General features: G+C 40.2%; 1 protein-coding gene across 6 annotated transcripts in view; it reads right to left on the bottom strand.

Moving 5' to 3' along the window:
• The window catches only part of LOC118429578 (ileal sodium/bile acid cotransporter-like), a 36,011-nt gene extending 30,902 nt beyond the window's left edge, over positions 1-5,109 (bottom strand). For 2 of the 6 annotated variants that reach the window (XM_035840117.1, XM_035840118.1), the window contains exon 1: positions 4,782-5,109. The gene's annotated coding sequence lies outside the window, so the exon portion shown is untranslated. Of the gene's footprint in view, positions 1-1,650; positions 1,795-4,781 lie in introns of those variants that run through there. The other 4 variants (XM_035840116.1, XM_035840119.1, XM_035840115.1 and 1 more) reach the window with 3 other exon arrangements.
• Positions 5,110-9,972: the final 4,863 nt, after the last annotated feature.

Raw genomic sequence — 9,972 nt, 5'->3', positions numbered from 1 at the left:
CCTGACGGGAAGGGGGAATTCTGCAATTTCCTCTTTCGCATCAGGGCCATGCCTCCTCGTAACTTAGAGCTCGCAGACTCGTCGTCCGATCGAATCGCGCCTAATGTGAGGGGGGTATAACAGATTGCTTCAGGCGAACTTTTCAACCTACTCACTATATATATACCACACTTATGACGGTCGTTTGGCGTAACTGCTGAGTGTTTGGCCCAGACCCAGAAGTGGTGTTATGCTACCGATCTTGTGCCCTTGGGAAAACCACATTATATTGTAGTGACTGGTTCTACCAACCTATGAATTTTAAAGAAGAAACGACGATGTTTAGCTTTTTGCCCCTCCCCTTAAGAAAATCACCAAAATGAGTATTCCATTTCCGGGGGCTCTAAATTCAAAGTGATGTAAAAGTGCTCCTAGGCTGAAATTGAGATGCCTCCATATCTAGATTTGCTTAGAACATGTTTGACTATGTGTGTGCCAAATTTGGTGCTTTTAGACAAAAGTGCACAATTAGCCTGGTTTTTTTTTTTCAGCTATGCCACCGGACTATCACTCCATCCAGGAAATTGGTACCAAACTTCGGTTGGGGAGGTAAAAGGCGGTGAAAGGAGAGGGTTTGGCTACGACTTTTTTTATGATTTAACGTTTTTAAGATGTAATATATGCGAACAAATAAAAAAAATGTAATATGTCTCTATCCCTATTCTAACCTAAGATTGTATCCCTGGTTTTCTTATAATTTTTGAGACGCTGATATGGCACCTAGCGTTTTCTTACTTAACTGCAGTTCACTCTTTGAAGCGCAACTAAATGTGCGAGGTTTATTTTTCAAGTAAAGCACATCAAAAAAGGTATGCCTTCTTTTTGCTGTACATTTTGTATCTTCTATGATTTTTGCTGGACCCTAGTCCTTGACACAAATTACTACATCTGCGCCCCCTAGCGGCTTTCTAGTACCATGCATCCTTCGTTTTTAGTTTGATTCACTGAAACTGCTATCAAACATGTATCGTTGCCTCCAACAAACACACAACAGAACCTTATACATTTTGTATCTTCTTAACATTTTTTCTTGACTACAGGGAAATTAATGACTAAATTTGCGACCCCTAGCGGCTTTCTAATACTATGCAGCATCTGTTCATTTTAAGTTTGATTCACGAACTGTTGTATTAAACATTAATCGTTGCCACCAACAAACACACAACAGAACCTAATACATTTTGTATCTACTTCATGAATTATTGAAGGAAAATATTCATAAACATTCACTATGACCTTGAGCGTCTACTACCTTTTACACAACAAATCTGAAATAGAAATCCCCTAGAGTCAAAGAGACGTGTGTAATGTATTATGCATCCCAATCTTTTACATGGTTGTTCTCGGGTATTGGTCTAAAACGTTACGCCCGCTTGGCTAGCAACTGGTCGATTTTTCGATACATACATCTACGTGGATGCACTGTGCTCGATACATATTATGTGCATTTCTAAACCTGGATGCTCAACGCTATCCAAAACAAATCTATACCATTGTCAAGAGCTGTACGTAGCAAAAGGTAAATAATTGATACAACAGTAGACCGGCCTATATATGCAACAAGAGCCATACTGGCTTTGACAGCGCTATAACAACAACACCAATTCTTACCTAGTGTCCAAAAATATCATGGATGCGACTTCCAGATGACACCCGTACCAGTTGTTTCTACCATATCAGAAATTTCCCCCGTGTACTGGTATACGATGTACGGATCAAGCCATTGACATTAGTCTGCTGCAATACGTCACACTGTCTCCCTCTCACACCCACCATAAAAATAAACATTGAGGGATGATCCACTAATTATTGTGAACGGTCGCAAATTTCACAGCCACCGACTATTTCTAGAATCTGTACGGTTGGTTTTCGATACCCGTTCGTTTAGAATTAACGACATGCGTTGAAAATAATACATGACATTTCATTCCCCTTGCGTTCAAAGAATTGACACTGACATTGAGACACCCCCCCCCCCTTCGTTATGATAATGAACTGTCCTGTAATACTAAACTGTGTCACATGGCGGACAGACTTTGACCTCTATTCCGTATGCCAGATTACATAAGACTGGAAGTCTGCTTACGTAAGGGAAACGTTAGTATTCAGTAGACGAACTTGGAATTGGTCCCAGTTTAAACTATGTCTGTCACTGAATGCGTGTGCGCAATATGGGTGTTGGAGATATATATATGGTGGATGTGTGGGTGTGTAATTTTATGGGTCTGTGATTGTATTGGTGTACGGTGGGTAGGTTGGTAGGTAGGTGGGTGTACAAAAAAGGTAAATGACGGACAAAAAAATATTGAAAGAAATTTCGGAATAACAGCACATATAACTCCGAGTATAGTTATATTTTGATTCATTAGATATTGGTTAATACTAGTAAATGTTTAGAAATGAAAAAAAAAAAAACAATGCTTATAGTATTTTATTTCAATCACCTTTACGCACTTGAATATGAGTGAAAAGTTATGATGTAATAATCACAATACTTGAAACAGACATTGCGTGTCTATCTTCTATGTCTTCTTGAACTTGTAGTATGACGTATTGCAAGCCCTTGGGACTCGGCTAATTTGCATATTCTTACGCCAGAATTTTGACTCACCGAAGTTATCCATTCACAACCTAGCTGTTAAACAATTATGTGTATCAATACCATTTAATATCACTTTTAACTAACCCCCTTGCTTCTTATGTATTCAGTTTTCCTCATAAAAACCAATCCCATTTATAGCCCCGCCGGCCAAAATGAAGAAATCCAAACTACAAACATGCAGCTACGCTCTCATTGGCCGAACCGATAATTGCCGTGCTCTCATTGGTTAAACAGATGATTATGACGGACGGTTAAGATGGACAGTGTATTACTGTAAATGCAGAAATGTTCGCGGTGGATAAATGTTCGCGGTTTTCGTGGTGACCACTTTACCGCGAACTTAAATCCACCGCTAACATTTTTCTATCATGGTATTAGACTGCAGTCTATGGTGTTACCGCGAACTTAAATCCACCGCGAAAAGTCCCTTTTCCCGCTACCGCGAAATTAAATCCCCGCGAACTTAAAATGCATTTACAGTACTATCCTGGTACTAACCGATCCGACGGTCACAGCGAGCTTTCCGGGATATCATCGGTACGCTTAGTGTTGTCGGCCCGCCGAGGACTCTAAGCGCACCCCGGGGAATGTTTACGGGGTGGAATTCATTCAGTTACCTTGTCAGAAAAAGAGGGTAATTCTGACTGCGAGTGGGCCGGCAAAACAGCCTTAGGTCGGGCTAAAAACCCCACCGTTTCCGCCAAATCTTGATGAAGCCATTTTTCATGACACTTTGGTATTTCACTTCGCTTTTGCCGCCCTAGTTGCACATATGGTGTGAGCATACCTAAAATAACCTGTCCAAAAATAACATAGTTATATGATAAAATAACATAATTCTTTTTTCCAAAAATTAGAAGCAAACTGCTTTTACGCCTAGTTGGATATAGGGAAAAAAACACAAAGAAAATATAGCAGTATTTTCAAAATTCTTTCTTTTTATATGTTTCCTTCGCTAGAACCGATGTGAAGAAGATCATAGAAGCTATCGTCGTCTCTTTATGCTGAATAACTTGACGAAATACAGGACATATTTTAATGGATTTTACGGAACATTTACAATTTTTTTGACAAATGTTCCTACACATTTTCCCCCTAGGTGAACTCTAGCACATCCTGTTTGAAGAAAAAATAATTGAATCGAACGTTTTTGGACTAAGCGGTACCCAAAGTGACGAGAACTAGCAGAAATTGGTCGAAACACAATACATGATTTAATGGATTTTACGGAATATTTACAAAATTTTAACAAATTTTCCTACGCATCCACCCCTTTAGTAAACTCTAGCACTGACTATGACAGCCTGTTTGAAGAAAAAGACTTGAATCGTACGTTTTTTTACTCTCCAAGCAGAGGTTAGGCTCCGGCTGTTGTTTTTTTAGTCGTTTTTATCGGGCTTTCTATTTATCATTTTATCTTGCTGTGTCAAACGTACTTCAAATGACAAAATAGAAAGCTCGATAAAAACGACTAGAAACAGCTGGAGCCTAACCTCTGCATTGAGAGTAACGTTCTTTGATACCCCAAAGTGACGAGAACACGAGTGTTGACTTTGATGTTGCCCAATGACCCAATTTCGCCTGCGATGCAAAACAACACACGCCCTAGTTCCCTTTATATGCACCGCATCGCCATCATCACACAGTTAGCAACCGTCTCAAACCTCTGAAAAAATAATCCTTTACATCTTAAATTATACATCCACTCGTACACAGGGTCGTGCTAGACTAATTAATCATTCACAAGAATATTTCTAAAGCCGAAAATGCCAACCCCTGATTTGAGAATAATTCCCTTTCGCCGATATATACGCGCACTGTGTATCTTATGCAAAGAAAGAGAAGAGGGGAGGGGGGCGATTAGATCTCGATTTTCCATGGATAATATTCGTGACACAGTAAACCATAAACAGCGCCACGCATATCTATCATATTATACCCCAACTGACATCGCTATGATGAGAAGCCACGATAAAAATCCTATCTTTTCGAGGGCCGACATTTTCTATATACAATGGCCATTGCGTGTATTCCCACATGGTATATAACAAACGCGTACAAATCCCTTACTAAAGGCTATGTTTAAACATGACAGAAAATACGGACTGATATTTAGAACGTATGTAAGCATAAAACATACCTTGACATCTGGTGCCTTTGCGAGATATCCACACGAACTCGAATGTCCAGGGATTTCGTATTCAGAACCAACTGATATCCACCAGCTTTCCAACGAACACAACTCGCAGCTGTGTATACCGTCACAGCAAATGACAGCACGACATATGTCTTCGATTTGAGAGATCTTAGAGATTCAGATAATGGATACAGCGGTGAGATAGCGATGTCTCCGACAGACGACGCACACAGACAATCAGATAGCGGCGGAAAGGTTGTGCGTGGACTGACGACCACGCATAACACGTCGTCGCTTCATCCGGCATGCGCGAGGTGGCGATCTGACTCCCCCTCTGTCCAAGTGGACTCTCCCTACGCCATCAGTCCAGCTGGCCCAGTGGACGGCATGCCAAGCAAAAACGTGAATCAATCAATTACACCGATCCTGACTATGAGTGTCCGTCTTAATTATCATCTCAACCAATCACTGCATTACAATTAGCGGTTCGACGAATGAGAGAGTCGCTGACTGTCCGTCAAGAATTTCTATGTTTTGACGGAGGTATTGAGTGGAGCTTTGTGATTGGTCAATTTTGTTTCCTCGTTTTGCCTTTGATTATCGTTCCTACCTCCTCCGGCATTGGGTTGACTTCAGTTCACACTTTCCTCTTGAAAGTAGGACACCTTTTAAAAAGGAAATTATAAATAGAGTCTCATAATAAGATGTCCCCAGTTGTAGGCGAAGGAGTAGAGTTCAGTGACTTGGTTGATACAAGGACGTTATATAGCGTCCTTGGTTGATATGATATATGAAGATTATATTTATGACCTTCTTGAATACAATATGATACATGCACAAGTCCATATATGTATGCGATAGAGGGAATTCATAGTTGCATGCATAACAGGTCAGTTTTTAAGCAGAAAATATTTGGCAAATTTACCTATTTCTTTACACAAAATAAGACTGAAATTCGGTTAGCCTTGTAAGCTAGAAACGAACCACCATCTAAAATGTGTCTTAAACAGTCATATAAATAGATGTCAATTAGGTCATGATCTTTTTTATTCATATCAATTTATGCTTCTTTTGAACCAACGGAGTTGTATGCGTTATGGGTATGGAAACATTTATTACAGATGATATGTTAAGTTTCGCCATAAATTATGCAAATCAGAATTTGATTTGCATAATTGAAATACGACTATGTTGATCTTCGTCAAAGTTACTCACAGGTCAAAAATGATTAAAATCCATTCATCCCTTCTTGACGTATCCTGTTTCAAACCCCGCATAATTTGCATCTGAAACGAATTCATGCAGTTCCAAAGCAAGCTGGTAGAGGGCCAAAAGAGCTATCTGCCAACCACAAATCGTGACCAGAGCACAAGACATTAAAATCAGAGCCTTCTACTGCAGTACCGTAGAAAGTCGCCTGGATAAAATAATCTTTTCTTTCAAATTGCTAACTGTTCCATCGTCCAAAATATCATAAAGATTTATCCACAACTTCCAAGTTTCGCTATTCACAGGCAAATAATTGACTGACTGTTCATAAAAAGATCTAAAACGATGGTATCCTTTTCTGTACATTCACGCCATATTGGGGTAAGTACAGGCATAAGAATATGAAAAGTCGTAATATGTAAAGTGATAGGACTTAGTTATACTCATCAACAGAATGGATTCTAACATTTACGGTAATACATAGGTTCGAGATCTTTTGAATATAGGTTGAGCTGATTTTGTTTAGCATAGAAGGTTGAAATACGTTAGAATAATCAATACTTCGATTCAGAACTAGCTATAGATTTAAAGGTTTTAATCATATTGCAAGTACATGGTATAAACATAGTAGATATACAAGTGACAATGGTCAGTTATGAACAATATTCTACTGCAATACTAGCGTTGGCTATTTCTAAACAGGTTGGGTTTGACTTCTTTTTTTGGAAGCAGAGGGAGACGAAAAGCCCCACCTTTTCTAAAATTTGTGGGTTCTGCGATTTCGAGAGAAAAGTGGCTTTCTGTTCGTCTGTCAATGTGGGGAATATACTCAAATCAGCATGGCCCTACATAACACGAAGTAATAATATTGAAGTTTTTCAACTGTCAAACAACACAAAATTTGCCAAGCATCTATGATTCGTTACTCGAGTCACGTGTCCCCGAGTCACGTGCTCACTGAGTAATTGAATCATCACTCCTGACGAAGGTCGACGAATGTGCGACCGAAAATTCGAGGTGAGCAAATATTGTGTTGTATGACCGTTCAAAACGTCAATGTGAATAATATAAACACAGATGAGCTTTCATGCTAACGAAGTAATAATAGTATGAAGTCACACAGCAAACCACGCTTCACTGTGGGAAGCTAGGCTCATGACATATTGAGCAAATTAATCACTCGAAGTGATTATCCATCCAACCAATAGCCACCGTAACATGGAATCCAGTCTAGCTGTTGCACGACCTACCGTAGTTAGTGTAGGCTCTCTACGGGGCCAGTGCAGCTCTCAGCCGCCGGTGTTATCATTCACACCCGTAGCATTTTCCCGGTAGGACTTTGCAAACTCCCACCGTGCAAAACCCCTACCGGATGTGAAAGATTACCCCGGCGGTGGAAAGACCCTCCTGTCCCGAAGGTAGCCTGGCCAATTCACGGTAGACTGGATTCCAGGTTGTAGCCACCGGTTGGAATATCGGCTGAGTCTTTAATGAGTTTTTATGGCTGAATAGATGAAGTATGTACCATATATAAATGTGGTGAATTCAAAGGAGGCCAATATGCATGACACTGAATTATAATTGAATCCGAAATTGGCTGCTATGGACAAGTTTCTATCTATAATATCGCTGGCCTGGCGATCACGACTACTTTTAGGAATCCGGAAATGGACCTATCCCCGAGTTCACCTCCATCAAAACGTAGAAATGCGATATGAAAAAGAATCTCATTGGTCGAACAGATGATTGACGATCTATGATTGGTTGAACTGCTTATTGTGATGGGCAGTCAGGATGGGTGCTATGTTAACGAAATTGCCCATATATGGGGATGATTTACATAAAAGATGCACTATCAGTCTGAACCGCTAGATGGCATTTCTCAGTACAACTCGAAATGAAGGTTACATACTGTAAATGCAGAAATGTTCGCGGCAGTTTTATGTTGGCGGTTTTTGCAGTGGCCACTTCACCGTGAACTTGAAACCACCGAGAACAAATTTTCCATTATAGTATTAGACTACAGTCTACGGTGCTACCGCGAGCTTAACACCACCGCGAACACTCCATTTTCCCGCGACCGCGAAAGTAAATACCCGTGAACTTAAATGCATTTACGGTAATACGAAAGAATATGAGGTTAATTTCTTTATTACATTTTCAAGGCTTTCGCGCGATACTTTGGTAAACGTTCGTTGCAATTTGAAACCGTCTATGCCATATCGCTGAACAGTCAATGTATATGGGAGTGGTGACAAAAACGTATAGACTCATGCATAAACGCAACATTTCAATTACAAATGTACGACCGTATCTTGAAATGTTGTAAAAGAAATAGATGAAAGAAAATAATGGTTCAGCTCGGGTTCGACCATTTCAAACGGAAACAGAAATTATTCTAGATGAATATGTCATGGACCTGCACCCCTCTCTCGACAGTGGGACAGGCCACTACAAGAAACTAGGAAAAGTGCGGTTTTAGTTAGACTTAGTCCCTTTCGAAGGACAGCAAACGAGTTGCGTGCAGCAGTCTTCTTTGTTCAAGTGTGGTCAATAATTTTGGATCACAAATTACTAGATTAAAGGGCACGCGACTTTAAGTGGACACTATAGATGGACCACTAGGCCACAGTAACTAGAGGGTATGTATGGGGCTCCTGACAACAATTTACGCTGAATTCAGAAGAACCCCCAACGAATTTCCCTAAATCAAGGAAGGCAATTACGGCAATTATTTGGTCGCCTCGCTACGAATTACGTAGTTAGATGTTTTCCCCTACGAGTTTAATACGGGAAACAGGCTGCCTATGCCTTACGGAAAGGAGCATGCAGACCCTCTGATTACTAAATTAGAACGCGATTGGCACTGTGTTGAATTTTTGCCGTGTCCCCTCAACAATGGTGCTAACCGCAGCATTGGTGCATGTGTTTGTAGTGTTTCTTGCGTTCTTTCTGACCAACCTACATAGCGCAAAAGGTATGTTATATTAGTCATTGCCTTCATACCCTATCGGGCTAAGTACATGCGTATAGATACAAGGTAGTAATACAGTACACATGGTTTCTAAGACTAATTTAAAACATGGGTCTAAAATTATTCTAATGTATTTGTTCGTCTTCTTCGTAATGTTAAAATGTAGCTTGAGATGTGTTTGTATAATGTCGTTTCAAAACTCAACAAAATCCTATAATGTAGCTAAATAGAATATTTCTATAATACATTGTTCATAAAAACTATTGTTTATGTAACATGGTGTTCATTCGTAACAGCGATGGTTGTCCCCTACTCGATGCATTTCTTTTATTTGTGTTCTTACGTTTAGCTGCACGACTCTAGATCTGACGTACTAGTATTAAGGACCTAGATCACATCATTCGTCGCGCGATCGACACACGATTGTCTTATAAACTTGGGGAATTCGGGAGTTAGTCGAGCAAAATTTGGCTGTCTTCAACGGTACACCCGAAAAGGCTGACTTAAATTCCTGGGGGGGGGGGGGGGTAACACGGCGGAAGGTCCCAAGGTTGGTAACACGGCGGAATTCCTACTCGAGACCTCAGCTCGGTCCCGAGCCAAACACGTTGCTGCTGCGCTCACACGATCCTTCGTACAACCGTCACAACGTGTCTTTATTCTGTAACGTGTGTAAAACTAAAATGTTCATTTGTTTCTTTGTTTGTTTGTTTTTGTTAGGAAACGATGAAGCACATGATCTTTACAAGATGTTGATGATTAACTACAGTTCTCATATCAGACCGGCAAGGAACTACACAAGCCCAACCGTTGTCTACATGGACATAGTGCTGAAAAAGATCATAGGACTGGTATGAATTAAACATGAAGTCATTCTTACAAGCTTTCTTAGTTAAAGTCGTTCGTTCTTTTTTTTTCAGACCTTCACTATGATCCTTCTAGTGCCTAGTGGCACATAGGTCAGCACGTTTCCTTTCTGTTTCAGTAACAGATTTTTTTACTAACTAAGAA

This window comes from Branchiostoma floridae, chromosome 13 (genome assembly GCF_000003815.2).
Source record: "Branchiostoma floridae strain S238N-H82 chromosome 13, Bfl_VNyyK, whole genome shotgun sequence".
NCBI lineage: Eukaryota > Metazoa > Chordata > Leptocardii > Amphioxiformes > Branchiostomatidae > Branchiostoma > Branchiostoma floridae.
Note: the sequence above shows the minus strand (reverse complement) of the source record. Positions and strands in the feature narration are given on the sequence as shown.